This window comes from Triticum aestivum, chromosome 3A (assembly GCF_018294505.1).
Source record: "Triticum aestivum cultivar Chinese Spring chromosome 3A, IWGSC CS RefSeq v2.1, whole genome shotgun sequence".
Classification (NCBI taxonomy): Eukaryota; Viridiplantae; Streptophyta; class Magnoliopsida; order Poales; family Poaceae; genus Triticum; species Triticum aestivum.
In genome coordinates, this window is record NC_057800.1 from 687,728,962 (window position 1) to 687,746,468 (window position 17,507).

The following is a 17,507-nucleotide window of genomic DNA, read 5'->3' on the forward strand; positions in this document are numbered from 1 at the left end:
TCTACACACTTAAGGTTCGGTGACGCTAGGGTTATAGAGATATTAGTATGCGGTAATCTGAAAGTTGTTCGGAGTCCCGGATGAGATCCCGGATGTCACGAGGAGTTCCGGAATGGTCCGGAGGTAAAGAATTATATATAGGAAGTGCTATTTCGGGCATTGGGACAAGTTTCGGGGTCATCGGTATTGTACCGGGACCACCGGAAGGGTCCCGGGGGTCCACCGGGTGGGGCCACCTGCCCCGGGGGCCACATGGGCTGTAGGGGGTGCGCCTTGGCCTACATGGGCCAAGGGCACCAGCCCCTAGAGGCCCATGCGCCAAAGGGACAAGAGGAGGGGAGAGTCCTAAAGGGGGAAGGCACCTCCGAGGTGCCTTGGGGAGGATGGACTCCTCCCCCCCTTGGCCGCACCCTTCCTTGGAGGAAGGGGCAAGGCTGCACCCTCCCCCTCTCCCTTGGCCCTATATATAGTGGGGGGTAGGGAGGGCAACCATACCTAAGCCCTGGCGCCTCCCTCTCCCTCCCATGACACATCTCCCTCCTCCCGCAGCGCTTGGCGAAGCCCTGTTGGAATCCCGCTACTACCACCACGCCGTCGTGCTGTTGGATCTCCATCAACCTCTCCTCCCACCTTGCTGGATCAAGAAGGAGGAGACGTCGCTGCTCCGTACGTGTGTTGAACGCGGAGGTGTCGTCCGTTCGGTGCTAGGATCATCGGTGATTTGTATCACGATGAGTACGACTCCATCAACCCCGTTCTCTTGAATGCTTCCGCGCGCGATCTACAAGGGTATGTAGATCCACTCCTCCCTCGTTGCTAGATGACTCCATAGATTGATCTTGGTGAACGTAGGAAAATTTTGAATTATTGCTACGTTCCCCAATAGTGGCATCATGAGCTAGGTCTATTGCGTAGATTCTATGCACGAGTAGAACACAAAGTAGTTGTGGGCGTTGATTTTGTTCAATATGCTTACCGTTACTAGTCCAATCTTGATTCGGCGGCATTGTGGGATGAAGCGGCCCGGACCAACCTTACACGTACGCTTACGTGAGACCGGTTCCACCGACTGACATGCACTAGTTGCATAAGGTGGCTGGCGGGTGTCTGTCTCTCCCACTTTAGTCGGATCGGATTCGATGAAAAGGGTCCTTATGAAGGGTAAATAGCAATTGGCATATCACGTTGTGGTTTTGCGTAGGTAAGAAACGTTCTTGCTAGAAACCCATAGCAGCCACGTAAAACATGCAAACAATAATTAGAGAACGTCTAACTTGTTTTTGCAGGGTATGCTATGTGATGTGATATGGCCAAAAGGATGTGATGAATGATATATGTGATGTATGAGATTGATCATGTTCTTGTAATAGGAATCATGACTTGCATGTCGATGAGTATGACAACCGGCAGGAGCCATAGGAGTTGTCTTTATTTATTGTATGACCTGCGTGTCATTGAACAACGCCATGTAATTACTTTACTTTATTGCTAACCGGTAGCCATAGTAGTAGAAGTAATAAGTTGACGAGACAACTTCATGGAGACACGATGATGGAGATCATGATGATGGAGATCATGGTGTCATTGCCGGTGACGATGATGATCATGGAGCCCCGAAGATGGAGATCAAAAGGAGCAATATGATATTGGCCATATCATGTCACTATTTGATTGCATGTGATGTTTATCATGTTTATGAATCTTGTTTACTTAGAACGACGGTAGTAAATAAGATGATCCCTCATAATAATTTCAAGAAAGTGTTCCCCCTAACTGTGCACCGTTGCGACAGTTCGTTGTTTCGAAGCACCACGTGATGATCGGGTGTGATAGATTCTAATGTTCACATACAACGGGTGTAAGACAGATTTACACACGCGAAACACTTAGGTTGACTTGACGAGCCTAGCATGTACAGACATGGCCTCGGAACACAAGAGACCGAAAGGTCGAGCATGAGTTGTATGGTAGATACGATCAACATGAAGATGTTCACCGATGTTGACTAGTCCGTCTCACGTGATGATCGGACATGGCCTAGTTGACTTGGATCATGTAATCACTTAGATGACTAGAGGGATGTCTATCTGAGTGGGAGTTCATAAGATGAACTTAATTATCCTGAACATAGTCAAAAGGTCTTCGCAAATTATGTCGTGGCTCGCGCTTTAGTTCTACTGTTTAGATATGTTCCTAGAGAAATTTAGTTGAAAGTTGGTAGTAGCAATTATGCGGACTAGGTCCGTAAACTGAGGATTGTCCTCATTGCTTCATAGAAGGCTTATGTCCTTAATGCACCGCTCAGTGTGCTGAACCTCGAACGTCGTCTGTGGATGTTGCGAACATCTGACATACACATTTTGATAACTACGTGATAGTTCGGTTAAACGGTTTAGAATTGAGGCACCGAAGACGTGTTAAAACATCGCGAAACATATGAGATGTTTCGAGGGCTGAAATTGGGATTTCAGGCTCGTGCCCACGTCAAGAGGTATAAGACCTCCGACGATTTTTCTTAGCCTGCAAACTAAGGGAGAAAAGCTCAATTGTTGAGCTTGTACTCAGATTGTCGGAGTACAACAATCGCTTGAATCAAGTGGGAGTTGATCTTCCAGATGAAATAGTGATGGTTCTCCGAAGTCATTACCACCAAGCTGCTTGAGCTTCGTGATGAACTATAATATATCAGGGACATATGTGATGATCCTTGAGATATTCGCGATGTTTGACACCACAAAAGTAGAAATCAAGAAGGAGCATCAATTGTTGATGGTTAGTGAAACCACTAGTTTCAAGAAGGGCAAGGGCAAGAAGGGAAACTTCATGAAACGGCAAATCAGCTGCTGCTCTAGTGAAGAAACCCAAGGTTAAACCCAAACCCGAGACTAAGTGCTTCTGTAATAAGAGAAACAACCACTGGAGCAGAATTACCCTAGATACTTGGTAGATGACAAGGCTGGCAAAGTCGATAGAAGTATATTGGATATACATTGTGTTAATGTGTACTTTACTAGTACTCCTAGTAGCACCATGGTATTAGATACTGGTTCGGTTGCTAAGTGTTAGTAACTCGAAATTAAAGCTACGGAATAAACGGAGACTAGCTAAAGGTGAGCTGACGATATGTGTTGGAAGTGTTTCCGATGTTGATATGATCAAGCATCGCACGCTCCCTCTACCATCGAGATTGGTGTTAAACCTAAATAATTGTTATTTGGTGTTTGCGTTGAGCATAGACATGATTGGATTATGTCTATCGCAATACGGTTATTCATTTAAGGAGAATAATGGTTACTCTGTTTATTTGAATAATATCTTCAATGGTCTTGCACCTAAAATGAATGGTTTATTGAATCTCGATCGTAGTGATACACATGTTCATGCCAAAAGATAGTAATGATAGTACCACCTACTTGTGGCACTGCCACGTAAGTCATATCGGTATAAAACGCATGAAGAAGCTCCATGTTGATGGATCTTTGGGCTCACTCGTTTTTGAAAGGTTTGAGACATGCGAACCATGTCTATTGGTGTATATGCATGAAGAAACTCCATGCAAATGGACCGTTTGGACTCACTTGATTTTGAATCACTTGAGACATGCAAATCATACCACATGGGCATGATGACTGAAAGCCTCGTTTTCAGTAAAATGGAACTAGAAAGCAACTTGTTGGAAGTAATACATTTTGATGTGTGCAATCCAATGAGTGCTGAGGCATGTAGTGGATATCGTTATGTTCTTACTTCACATATGATTTGAGTAGATGTTGAGTATATTTACTTGATGAATCACGAGTCTAAATTATTGAAAGCTTCAAGTAATTTCAGGGTGAAGTTGAAAGATCGTCGTGACAAGAGGATAAAATATCTATGATATGATCATAGAGATGAATATCTGAATTATGAGTTTGGCATAGAATTAAGACATTGTGGAAATTGTTTCACAACTAATACAGCCTGGAACACCATAGTGTGATGGTGTGTTCGAACATCATAACTGCACCCTATTGGATGTGATGCATACCATGATGTCTCTTATCGAATTACCATGATAGTTTATGGGTTAGGCATTAGAGACAACCACATTCACTTTAAATAGGGCACCACGTAATTCCGATGAGATGACACCGTATGAACTATGGTTTAGAGAAACCTAAGCTGTCATTTCTTAAAAGTTTGGGGCTGCGACGCTTATGTGAAAAAGTTTCAGGCTGATAAGCTCGAACCCAAAGCGGATAAATGCATCTTCATAGGACACTCAAACAGTTGGGTATACCTCCTGTCTCAGATCCGAAAGCAATAAGGAATTGTTTCTGAAATCGGGTCCTTTCTCGAGGAAAAGTTTCTCTCGAAAGAATTGAGTGGAAGGATGGTGGAGACTTGATGAGGTTATTGAACCGTCACTTCAACTAGTGTATAGTAGGGCACAAAGAGTTGTTCCTGTGGCACCTACACTAATTAAAGTGGAAGCTTATGATATTGATCATGAGACTTCGGATCAAGTCACTCCCAAACCTCGTAGGATGACAAGGATGCGTACTACTTTAGAGTGGTACGTAATCCTGTCTTGAAAGTCATGTTGCTAGACAACAATGAAGCTACGAGCTATGAAGAAGCGATGGTGGGCCCGGATTCCGATAAATGGCTCGAGGCCATAAAATCCGAGAGAGGATCCATGTATGAAAACAAAGTGTAGACTTTGGCGGAACGGCTCGATGGTCGTAAGGCTGTTGAGTACAGATGGATTTTAAAAGGAAGACGGACAATAATGGTAAATGTCACCATTAAGAAAGCTCGACTTGTCGTTAAGAAGTTTCCCGACAAGTTCAAGGAGTTGACTACGGTGAGACTTTCTCACTCGTAGCGATGCTAAGAGTCTGTTGGAATTATATTAGCGATTACTGCATTATTTATGAAATCTTGTAGATAGGATGTCAAAACATTGTTTCCTCGACGATTTTCTTGAGGAAAGGTTGTATGTGATACAACCGAAAGGTTTTGTCAATCCTGAAAGATGCTAATAAGTATGCAAAGCCCCAGCAATCCTTCTGAGGACTGGAGTAAGCATCTCGGAGTTGGAATGTATGCTTTGATGAGATGATCAAAGATTTTGGGTGTATACAAAGTTTATGAGAAACTTGTATTTCCAAAGAAGTGAGTGGGAGCACTATAGAATTTTTGATGAATATATGTTGTTGACATATCGTAGATCAGAAATGACGTAGAATTTCTGGAAAGCATATAGGGTTATTTGGAAAGTGTTTTTCAATGGAAAGCCTGGATTAAGCTACTTGAACATTGAGCATCAAGATCTATAAGGATAGATCAAAATGCTTAATGGTACTTTCAAATGAGCACATACCTTGACATGATCTTGAAGGTGTTCGAGATGGATCAGTCAAAGAAGGAGTACTTGCCTGAGTTGTAAGGTATGAAGTTAAGATTTAAAGCTCGACCACGGCAGAATAGAGAGAAAGGACAAAGGTCGTCCCCTATGCTTAAGACATAGGCCCTACAGTATGCTATGCTGTGTACCGCACCTGAAATGTGCCTTGCCATGAGTCAGTCAAGGGGTACAAGAGTGATCCAAGAATGGATCACAAGACAGCGGTCAAAGTTATCCTTAGTAACTAGTGGACTAAGGAATTTTCTCGATTATGGAGGTGGTAAAAGAGTTCGTCGTAAAGGGTTACGCCGATGCAAACTTTGACACTAATCCAGATTATTCTGAGTAGTAAACTGGATTCGTATAGTAGAACAGTTATTTGGAATAGCTTCAAATGTGGCGTAGTAGTTGCATCTACAAGATGACATAAGAAATTTGCGAAGTACATACGGATCTGAAAGATTCAGACCTGTTGACTATAACATCTCTCACAAGCATAACATGATCAAATCCAGAACTCATCGAGTGTTAATCACATGGTAATGTGAACTAGATTATTGACTCTAGTAAACTCTTTGGGTGTTAGTCACTCCCGGACTCTGTTGAGAAACTATCGAACCTGCAAACTCTTGACATCAAGCAAACTAACATAGAGACCCTACCAAGAGGGATTGTTAAATCAGGAATCTACGACACCTCTTAGCTGATAGATATGCTGATGAGAAACAGACAGAGTTTCGATACTTTATTGGAATTCAAGCACCAAAAGGACTGCCCAACATTAAAGGGCTACAGACTCTTGAGACCATCGAATCCAGCAAGGACTTGGCCGAGCAGCTGAAGAGAATGATGCAACTGAGAAGTCTGTGGATTGACAATATAAGTGCTGCTGAGTGTGCAAATATTTTTGCTACCCTGTCAAATATGCCACTTCTTTCCAGCTTGCTTCTTTCTGCAAGAGATGAGAATGAGGCACTTTGTTTCGAGGCTCTCAAGCCAAGGTCTACACATCTCCACAAGTTGATCGTCAGAGGGCAATGGGCCAAGGGAACACTGGAGTGCCCGATATTTTGCAACTACGGGGAAAATCTCGAGTATCTAGCTCTAAGCTGGTGTGACGTTGTTGAAGATCCACTAGGGATGCTTGCACCTCACTTGCCGAACCTCACATATCTGAGACTTAACAACATGCGTAGTGCAAATAGCTTGGTTCTTTCTGCAGATTCCTTTCCTCTGCTGAAGACGCTTGTGTTAAAGGACATGCCTCATGTGAACGAGCTAAAGATCATGGATGGCGCCCTTCCATGCATTGATGGTCTGTATGTCGTTTCGTTGTCGAAGCTTGGCAAGGTCCCTCAAGGCATCGAATCCCTTGGTTCCCTGAAGAAGCTTTGGCTGCTGCGCTTGCACAGGGACTTCAAAACTTAGTGGGACATGAACGGAATGCACCAGAAGATGACGCGCGTTCCAGAGGTTCGTGTTTGAATGCGGCATAGTGGTTCTTTCTGCACTGGCATCCACGTCATTCTTGATTTAATAATTCTGGCATGTTATAATTATTAAGACATCATTTGCGAGTCTTGTACTTCCATATCGTGATACGGTTTCTGTTCTGACAATGTCGGTGTTCATTGCCTTCAGGAGGCCCTGTACTTTTTTTGTATTATTGCAGTTTCATTTTGTAAAACTGATTTCAGGAAACAGTTGTGTCGAACATGTGAGAAAACAGTCTTGTAAAATTTGTTTATCTTCTTGTCAGTAGATACCGCCCGATCTATGTTTCTACTGCATCCTGGTTATCGTTCTCGAAGAGGCGCATCCTTGATCAAGAATGATTTCCATGTCCAAGTGAAGCCCCTGCTTGAGTTGAGAGTCCGAGAGGCGGGATTTGGTAGGAGCAAGGAGCTCAACAACTGCAGTGTTTATTGTGTGAAGAAAATGTTGTGTTTTAGTAACAGTAGTTTTGATTCTTCTTTAGGCCGCTGCTGGAGTTTGTATCTGTACGGCTTTACTGATCTGTACTGTTTGAATAGGTTCGGTACTACCGTCAGAAAATGCTGCTGGCTTTCCGTTCCCTGCACAGCTGCACGTACACAATTCATTTCGTGTATAGCGGGAACACCATGATGGGCATTTCATCAAGTATCACATGGAGGTCGCCGAGGGTCCCCTTCTTCCGCGTCTCCGGCACAGCCTTGGCCGGGGGGGGGGGGGGGGGGGGGCAGACGCACCGTTTCGAGGGGTCATCTGCGACCTCGTCTTCACCCCAAAGGCGGGCACTTTTCTTGGGTTCGCCGAGCATAGAGAGGGTAGCAGGAGCAGGCGTAGGTTGGCTTGCAGGAGGTTATGCTACGCACACGATAAAATCAGGACGATTCATAGACGATGGTTAAATCAGGCCGTACATGCGTATGAGTGAAACAACACAGGACGCTGTATTTACATATCGTGCACACGTCGGGCACCAGTATCGTCCATGGAGCAGTTTCGGAAGAAGAAAGAAGCAGAGAAGTGCAGCGCAGAGGAGAGTTATTTTTTCTGAGGGGCACGCACACAGGAGGAGATCACCTGGCTGTTGGGCTCCCTGGATTTTGTGGGCCGTGGGAGGCACAGCCCAGCAAGGATTGCTGCCCCGCCCCTAATTCATCGAGTGGGTTTGTTTTGTACCACATCGGCTGTGGAGGGAAGAGTGTGAGGGGTGGCCGGGTATAAGATGGGACAGCGGGCGAGCGGTTAGAGGCATCTTTGCGCTTGGGGCAATGACGCAGCTAGTGAGGTTATACCGAGGCGCGTCAATTGCTGGTTGAAAACTATTTCCAAACCCCCTCTTTGGCCCTTCGGGGACATTGAGAATTTCTGAAAGGGCTCCTTCCCTTCGGGGAGGGCAAAGCCCACAAATCCAACGATGAAAGTATTTGTTCAGTTTTTTTAGCTCCATTGGCCCTAGTATTACAGTAATAGTTGCTTCTCAAACTGGAATTAGTTCTGGTTGTTTCTCTCAGGTCCACGGATACGCAGGATAATGAAATTTTCAATGACTCGACATCACGATTGATGCTGCCGTTGGTACATAAATGTAAGCTAGTACTACAGAAATGCACAAATGTATACTACAGATGAAGCTGCCGCGGATCTGTGTTAACATCAATGGCCGGATCACCGAAATATACTTATGTTTTAGGAACTGTTTGAGCACGCCGGATGAGAAAGCACATATCATCAATACAGGCCACTGCCATGGCCTTCTTCTCCCTCTTGCTCCTCCTCCTTCTCGCCGCCCATGGCGTTTCCCCCCTTCTTGGCTTCACGCAGAAGGGCTTCCCGCCGGACTTCGTCTTTGGCCCCGCCACCTCCGTGTACAGGTAGTAACTGGATATTGGTTACAAACTTCACTTTGTTTCTCCTGCCCTCAGTGCCCTGCTCTGGTTAATTTGCTCTGTTTTTTAATGCAGTACGAGGGCGCTGTTGGTGAGGATGGCAGGAGCCCAGGCATCTGATCTGGGACACCTTCACTCACGCTGGTAATCAACCAACTTGTCGGTTTCTGTCAGTTTTCAAAACAAAACAAAAATCTGTTTGCTTCTGACGGGTACGTACTCTGTAAGTTTATACACTGAAATTAGCCAATATTAGAGCCGGGTATACGCAAATGAGAGAATATTGTAAGCAACACGTCTTTCTTTCCCGGGTAGCTAGGGAAAAGCCTTCCTTTCCTCTCTCCATCGTTGATCATGTGGGTTCGCCTCTTCTCTGCTACTCCCTCCGTCCGAAAATACTTGTCATCAAAATAGATAAAAAGAGATGTATTTAGAACTAAAATACGTCTAGATCCATCCCCTTTTATCCATTTTGATGACAAGTATTTTCAGACGGAGGGAGTACTAGATAGGTTATGGTTTTAGCCCTTGACACTTGAGCATATGGATGTTAGCTAATAATAAGAATAAGAGATACATTTTTTTTCTCTATTGTAACAGTTTAGTTCAATCCAAAATTGTTTGATTGTTCATTCCTCTTGAAGGTTCAAATCAACATAAATTCCTCACTGTATCACAAAAGTAAGAAATGTTTTTTTTAGGAAAACCTAAACTTATTTGATTTAACCAACTGGAAAAAATAAGAGGTAAGAAAAAAAAGAGGAAGACAACATACACAAATGAAAAGTTTCAGACGAACGGTTGAACGACTGAGGAGCCACTGCAGAAGATCCCAAGTTCGGATTAGAACAGAGAAAGCAGGTTCAGCAGCCACTAAAGAAGATCCCAAGTTCGGATTCAGAACAGAGAAAGCAGGTTCAGCAGGCACTGAACATGACCCCAAATTCAGGACAGGAGGAGCACGCGACAAACTGACCGCCAAACCTGAGGATTGGCCAGCTGAAATAAAACAGTAAATACACATCATGATTAGTATTTATGTACTAAATATAAAAGGAAATCCAATACTGATTATGATTTGCAAACCGAATATTGAAGTAATAACTACACTCTACAGTAAGATGTGCAGGGTAAAACAATAGTCAAGTTCAGAATAGGCCATTTTAGCTACTGAAGTATTCTTCTGCAGTTTACATTCTGTAGTACATTTGGTCTAAATAAATGAAGAGAACCCCTGTACAATCCCCTAGTATACCTCGGATTATACCTGCAGAAAGCCATCATGTCATTAGTGTCACTGTTCTCACCACCTTGTTCACTACTCTGGGAGAATTGGCCGGTAGGAGTGGTATGATCATCAATAAACCTATGTTCATATTTATCTTCACGCCGATCATAATGCTCATCCGGTGAAATATCAACATCTTCCGACACACTAAAGCGATAGTGTATGTTAGTTATAATTAAAAAAAGACTGTTTTTACTATTACAGTAAACCAAGAAACCAATATACATCGACAGGCAATTATTAGAAAACAGATTTAGCATCAGCTTATTTGGTGGCATTAAAGCATTCGATGAAAGGTTCCAGTGATCTTACTCGATTTCCTCATCAATATATATAACCAGACACATCTTGGCCTTCCTTCTATTTCCTGTATTAAGAATAAATGCAAAAGTAACATCAAGGTCCAAATTTTTTATGATTTAGGCACCGTGAACAAGAGGTTAGTAAGCATGTACTAATAATGATTGAGTTGGCAACAAGAGTAAAGAGAGTTACAAAGAAAAGAGGCTTAACTCACCAACATCACACTCCGTCCGATCAAATTTTCCCCTTACATATCCATTTATATCTTTCACTCAAAGACAATGAGGATGCTCGTTTGATCTTGTCACCGCATTTGGGGAGTACTTCGGTAATTGCCGTATTAACCCTGATGTATTTCCTACTGACTTAGGCTACCAATCATCAGTCATACTATCACACAAATAGATTTGTTGTGGGGGTATGAGCAGTGGGACTACAGTAGATTTTTGCCTTTGAAAGACACATTGGCTCTTTTGCTTCTGCTTGAGTCGAATGTTTTGTGACACCAACAGGAAATTAAACTTCTCTCGCAAAGCGTAGTGGTCCATCAATACATTCCGGTCCATTGCGTTGAGCTCCCTGAGTGTGTGACTTTGCAGAACTAACCTTTGCAACAAAACCAACATCAGTAGCACTGTCCAAAATGAGAATTAACACAATTTTCTTCAGAGTTCTTACAAGCAGGCATATACTTGACTGAACAACTAAAGGACAAGGTGGTGAGAATTTGTACCTGCAACTGGTTGACAGACACCATCTTCCCGAACTCCTTGGCGTTGGAGGACAATTAGTACACGGCGTAGGTGCTACCTGAGCCCATGTCCTAAAAGATGACATGGCGCGACACGTTGCAGAAGTCCTTGTCAACCCCGTACTGCAACCAACCGTGTGAGGGCCTTCGTCAGTGCGGGCGGACCGCGGCAGCACCGCACGCGTCCTCGAGAGGTCGTAGGGGAGGAAGAGCGAGCCCGCGAGGGCACGCGTGCAGCGGAAGGGCTTGGCAAGGAAGTTACGCATGCGAGAGAAGATTTGGCCGGGTGGTGGTGCCGCCTCCTCGCTGTTGGTTGCCATCGGCGAGCGCGGGGAAGAGAAGCTGTGATGGGCGAAGACGGCGGCAGCGGCGACCACTGCAACTGCAGCGAGGAGATCCGCGACTTGGAGCGACGACCAATGAGGAGAGACATAGAGGAGGGAGGCCGGTGGCACAGGGAAGAGGAGGGGCTCGGAGTAGGTGCGGCTGCGCGAGAAGAATCGAGGAAGACGAGTGGAAGTGGTGGCATCACCCCAAAGAGAGAAGGCTAGGTCTTCCAATCGTGTATCCGGTCCGCTTTGTAGGGTCTCCCCCTTTTTACCCCTTTCGTTTTTTTTCTCTCGCCAGCAAGGTAAAAATGATGCGGTGGGCACCGCGAGGAGACACCATTAGCGCGACCCTTATTGTGTTGGATGTAGACGGGGGGCTGGGCTCGCAGATAGAACACACCTAGACTGCTAGACACAACATACAATCTCTTGGTAGATTAATTACATGGACTGTGTGCACACTTCATCGCTATAAAACACAAGCAGGATGTAGGGTTATCTCCTCGGGGAGCCTGGACCCGGGTAAACCTTGTATCCTTGTTACCATCTTCCAGGGCGTTTAGTTTAGAATCCCCTACCAGGAGATCTGCCGGATTTACACTAGTAGAAAATAGGGCTTTGGTCCAAGCCGGGTCAGCCATTAGTCCCGGTTCAGTCCAGAACCGGGACCAATGTGGGCATTGGTCCCGGTTCGTGAGCTCAGGGGGCCGGCCGGGCCACGTGGGTCATTGGTCCCGGTTCATCTGGACCTTTTGGTCCCGGTTGGTAGGATGAACCGGGACCAATAGGCCTCGCTCCTGGCCCACCACCATTGGTCCCGGTTCAAGCCAACCGGGACCAATAGGCCTCGCTCCTGGCCCACCATCATTGGTCCCGGTTCAAGCCAACCGGGACCAATAGGCCTCGCTCCTGGCCCACCACCATTGGTCCCGGAGCAATAGGACTAAAGGCTCCCCTTTAGTCCCGGCTCATGTCACCAACCGGGACCAATGAGGTGCCTATATATACCCCTCACTCGCGAGCAGAGCACCCCAGTGCTCTGTTTTTCTCTGGCCGAGGGGGAGAGGGCTTGGTGGTGCTCTAGCTCACCTCCTATGCATACAAGGTGTTCGATGGAATGCCCGCGCCACACTACTTAAGCTTTCTCCTCTCCAAACTCGACCTCCAAGCTCCATTTTTCATAATATTTGTCTAGGTTTAGCGGTCCGTCACGCCCCGTCCCCGTCTTCACCGCCGTCGATCACCCGCGCCGAGCTCATCGCCGGCACCATCGTGGTGAGCCTCTTGTTCTTATCTTCTTTCTGAAAGAAAAAATATTCTTACTTGTATGTTTACATAGATACTTGTATTATTTTCTTACTTTTATTATTGCATCTTATATAGTGCGATGGTTTTGGTATCCACCCCCGTCGGCCCTCGTCCTGTCTATGATTCGGATGTGGTATATATATTATCTTTATAACTATTGGTTCATTTATTGTTTATGAAAATTATGCCGACCAACGTGACATAGATTTTATTTATGTAGGATGTATGTGACGGAAATGCCAACCGACCCTATTGTCGAGAGGTTAAATTTAATTGAAGAAGAAAACAATTTGTTGAAGGAAAAAATAAAAAAAATTGAGGAGGAGAAGATGCTATTGGAGTTGCATGTTGCGGATGTCGTCGATGATCACAAGATCAAGATGGATGCAATGCGCTTGAAGATTAGAAAGATTAGAAAATATGCCATTCATACCGAGGCTTGGTATCATTATGCCGTTGGATCAATTGTTACCTTGGTTGCGATTATGATCGCATTTGTTTCCGCATTGAAATATTTTACATAGTTTCAATGTATGGTTTAATTAATTAGATGCTCTGGAGAGCTATATGTTGTTAGATGAGAACTATGTATGCACTTTGGTTTTAATGTGATGATGAACTTCTATTAATTTGGACACTTAATTATATATAATGCACGCAGATGAACCGGCAATGGATGTACGGTGACAGACACACCCGCGAGTACATTAAGGGCGTGCATGAGTTTCTCGATGCGGCTGAGGCAAGCAAGCAGAATGGTTTTATGTGTTGTCCACGCACTGAATGTGGGAATACGAGGTCTTACTCTAACCGGAAAATCCTTCACTCCCACCTGCTTTACAAGGGTTTCATGCCACACTATAATGTTTGGACGAGGCACGGAGAAATAGGGGTTATGATGGAAGACGGCGAAGAAGAAGAGTACAATGACAACTATGTGCCCCCTGAATACGGTGATGCTGCAACGGGGGGAGCTAGTGAAGATCAAGAGGAACTAGACGATGTGCTCAATGATGCTGCAACGGGTGAAGCTGCTGAAGATCAAGAGGAACCAGACGATGTGCCCGATGATGATGATCTCCGCCGGGTCATTGTCGATGCAAGGACGCAATGCGAAAGTCAAAAGGAGAAGCTGAAGTTCGATCACATGTTAGAGGATCACAAAAAAGGGTTATACCCCAATTGCGAAGATGGCAACACAAAGCTTGGTACCGTACTGGAATTGCTGCAGTGGAAGGCAGAGAATGCTGTGGCTGACAAAGGATTTGAGAAGCTACTGAAAATATTGAAGAAGAAGCTTCCAAAGGATAACGAATTGCCCGACAGTACATACGCAGCAAAGAAGGTCGTATGCCCTCTAGGATTGGAGATGGAGAAGATACATGCATGCCCTAATGACTGCATCCTCTACTGTGGTGCATACAAGGATCTGAACGCATGCCCGGTATGCGGTGCATTGCGGTATAAGATCAGACGAGATGACCCTGGTGATGTTGACGGCGAGCCCCTCAGGAAGAGGGTTCCTGCGAAGGTGATGTGGTATGCTCCTATAATACCACGGTTGAAACGTCTGTTCAGAAACGAAGAGCATGCCAAGTTGATGCGATGGCACAATGAGAACCGAAAAAAAGATGGGAAGTTGAGAGCACCCACTGACGGGTCGCAGTGGAGAAAAATCGAGAGAAAGTACTGGGATGAGTTTGCAAAGGACCCATGGAATGTATGGTTTGCTTTAAGCGCAGATGGCATTAATCCTTTTGGGGAGCAGAGCAGCAACCACAGCACCTGGCCCGTGACTCTATGTATGTATAACCTTCCTCCTTGGATGTGCATGAAGTGGAAGTTCATTATGATGTCAGTTCTCATCCAAGGCCCTAAGCAACCCGGCAACGAAATTGACGTGTACCTAAGGCCATTAGTTGAAGAATTTTTACAGCTGTGGAATGGAAACGGTGTACGTACGTGGGATAAGCACAGACAGGATGAATTTAACCTTAAGGCGTTGCTATTCGTGACCATCAACGATTGTCCCGCTCTCAGTAACCTTTCAGGACAGACAAACAAAGGATACCACGCATGCACGCACTGTTTAGATGACACTGAAAGTATATACCTGGACAAATGCAGGAAGAATGTGTACCTGGGCCATCGTCGATTTCTTCCGACCAACCATCAATGTCGAAAGAAAGGCAAGCATTTCAAAGGCGAGGCAGATCACCGGAAGAAGCCCGCCATGCGCACCGGTGATCACGTGCTTGCTATGGTCAATGATTTACACTACGTAATCTTCGGAAAGGGTCCCGGTGGACTAGCTGTTCCGAATGACGCTGAGGGACACGCACCCATGTGGAAGAAGAAATCTATATTTTGGGACCTACCCTACTGGAAAGACCTAGAGGTCCGCTCCTCAATCAACGTGATGCACGTGACGAAGAACCTTTGCGTGAACCTGCTAGGCTTCTTGGGCGTGTATGGGAAGACAAAAGATACACCTGAGGCACGGGAGGACCTGCAACGTTTGCACGAAAAAGACGGCATGCCTCCGAAGCAGTATAAAGGTCCTGCCAGCTACGCTCTTACGAAAGAAGAGAAAGAAATCTTCTTTGAATGCCTGCTCAGTATGAAGGTCACGACTGGCTTCTCATCGAATATAAAGGGAATAATAAATATGCCAGAGAAAAAGTTTCAGAACCTAAAGTCTCATGACTGCCACGTGATTATGACGCAACTGCTTCCGGTTGCATTGAGGGGGCTTCTACCGGAAAACGTCCGATTAGCCATTGTGAAGCTATGTGCATTCCTCAATGCAATCTCTCAGAAGGTGATCGATCCAGAAATCGTACCAAGGCTAAGGAGTGATGTGGCGCAATGTCTTGTCAGTTTCGAGCTGGTGTTCCCACCATCCTTCTTCAATATCATGACGCACGTCCTAGTTCATCTAGTCGACGAGATTGTCATCCTGGGGCCCGTATTTCTACACAATATGTTCCCCTTTGAGAGGTTCATGGGAGTCCTAAAGAAATATGTCCGTAACCGCGCTAGGCCAGAATGAAGCATCTCCATGGGCCATCAAACAGAGGATGTTATCGGGTTTTGTGTTGACTTCATTCCTGGCCTTAAGAAGATAGGTCTCCCTAAATCGTGGTATGAGGGGAGACTGACTGGAAAATGCACTCTTGGAAGAGACTCAATAATATGCAGGGACAGATATTCTTGGTCTCAAGCAAACTACACAGTTCTACAGAACTCTACCTTGGTGACCCCGTATGTCGATGAACACAAGAACAGTCTGCACTCCAAACACCCGGAGCAGTGCGACGACTGGATTACATGTGAACACATCAAGACTTTCAGCAGTTGGTTGGAAACACGTCTCAAAGGTGACAACACTGTTTGTGATGAGTTGTACTTGTTGTCCAGGGGACCATCTTTGACTGTATTGACTTACAAAGGATACAAGATAAATGGGAATATATTTTACATGATCGCCCAAGATCAAAAGAGCACCAACCAAAACAGCGGTGTCCGCTTTGATGCAGCAACCGAGAGCGGAAAGGACACATATTATGGTTACATAGTGGACATATGGGAACTTGACTACGGACCTGATTTTAAGGTCCCTTTGTTTAAGTGCAAATGTGTCAATCTATTAGGCGGCGGGGTATAGGTAGACCCACAATACGGAATGACAACAGTGGATCTGAAAAAATCTTGGGTACACTGCCGAACCGTTCGTCCTAGCCAATGATGTGGCACAGGTTATCTATGTGAAGGACATGTCTACCAAACCGAGAAAAAGAAAAGATAAGGAAGCGAATACATCATACGATGAGCCAAAGCGCCACATAGTTCTTTCAGGAAAAAGGGACATCCTGGGAGTGGACGGCAAGACAGACATGTCTGAAGATTATGAAAAGTTTCATGAAATTCCTCCCTTCAATGTCAAGGCTGACCCAAGCATCCTGATAAACAATGAAGATTATCCATGGTTACGGCGCAATACGCAAATGACACAAGCGAAGAAAAAGTAAAGACTTTCTCCCGCAACTATTATGATGATACCATGCCAACTTTGTAACACACGAACATGCTACCATTGTCCGTTTTGTATATGCACATGCTATGTGGGTGAAATTATGATACCATCCCAACTTTCAACTTTTTCAGAGTTCATTTAAAATGCTTTCATGTCTTATGGTTCGGCCCTTGTAATACCATGACCATTAGTCCCTGGCCCATGCCAACTTTCAACTTTCTAAAACTAATGGCACTAACAAAAAGTTTATAATTTTGCTCCTCGCCCCTGGCCCATGACCATTAGTCCCGGTTTGTGCCACAAACCGGGACTAAAGGGTTGGTCCTCGTTGCGGGCAGAGTTTAGTCCCACCTCGCCAATCGAAGGGGGCTCACACCAATTTATAAGCCCTTCTCTCTCTGCCTTGTTGAGCTCCTCTCGAAGTGAAAATAGATGTCCTAATAGAGAAAAGTTTAACCTAAATTCATAGTGAATTTCTCTGAAATTCATAGAAATTTACTAGGAATTTAGGTTGAATTTTCTCTATAAGCGCATCTATTCTCATTTTTTAGTAAGTTAATCACAAACTTGTGATTCAAACAATTTTCAAAGAATTCAAATTTTAACTATTCAAATTTGAAAACTAATGGCACTAACAGAAAGTTTATAATTTTTCTAAAACTAATGGCACTAACAGAAAGTTTATAATTTTGCTAACCTAAAAGCAAACAGAATTAAAAATTAAAG

The 17,507-nt window shown here is 44.8% G+C and overlaps 1 long non-coding RNA gene and 1 pseudogene across 1 annotated transcript; one reads left to right on the forward strand and one right to left on the reverse strand.

Moving 5' to 3' along the window:
• The first annotated feature begins 8,130 nt into the window (after positions 1 to 8,130).
• LOC123063788 (uncharacterized) lies at positions 8,131 to 8,281 on the forward strand (annotated as a pseudogene).
• Positions 8,282 to 9,222: 941 nt separating this feature from the next.
• LOC123063236 (uncharacterized) lies at positions 9,223 to 11,629 on the reverse strand. Its single transcript, XR_006430208.1, has 3 exons — positions 10,572 to 11,629; positions 10,034 to 10,421; positions 9,223 to 9,765 (listed from the first exon to the last, which is right to left on the reverse strand). It is a non-coding gene; the product is annotated as an uncharacterized lncRNA (long non-coding RNA).
• Positions 11,630 to 17,507: the final 5,878 nt, after the last annotated feature.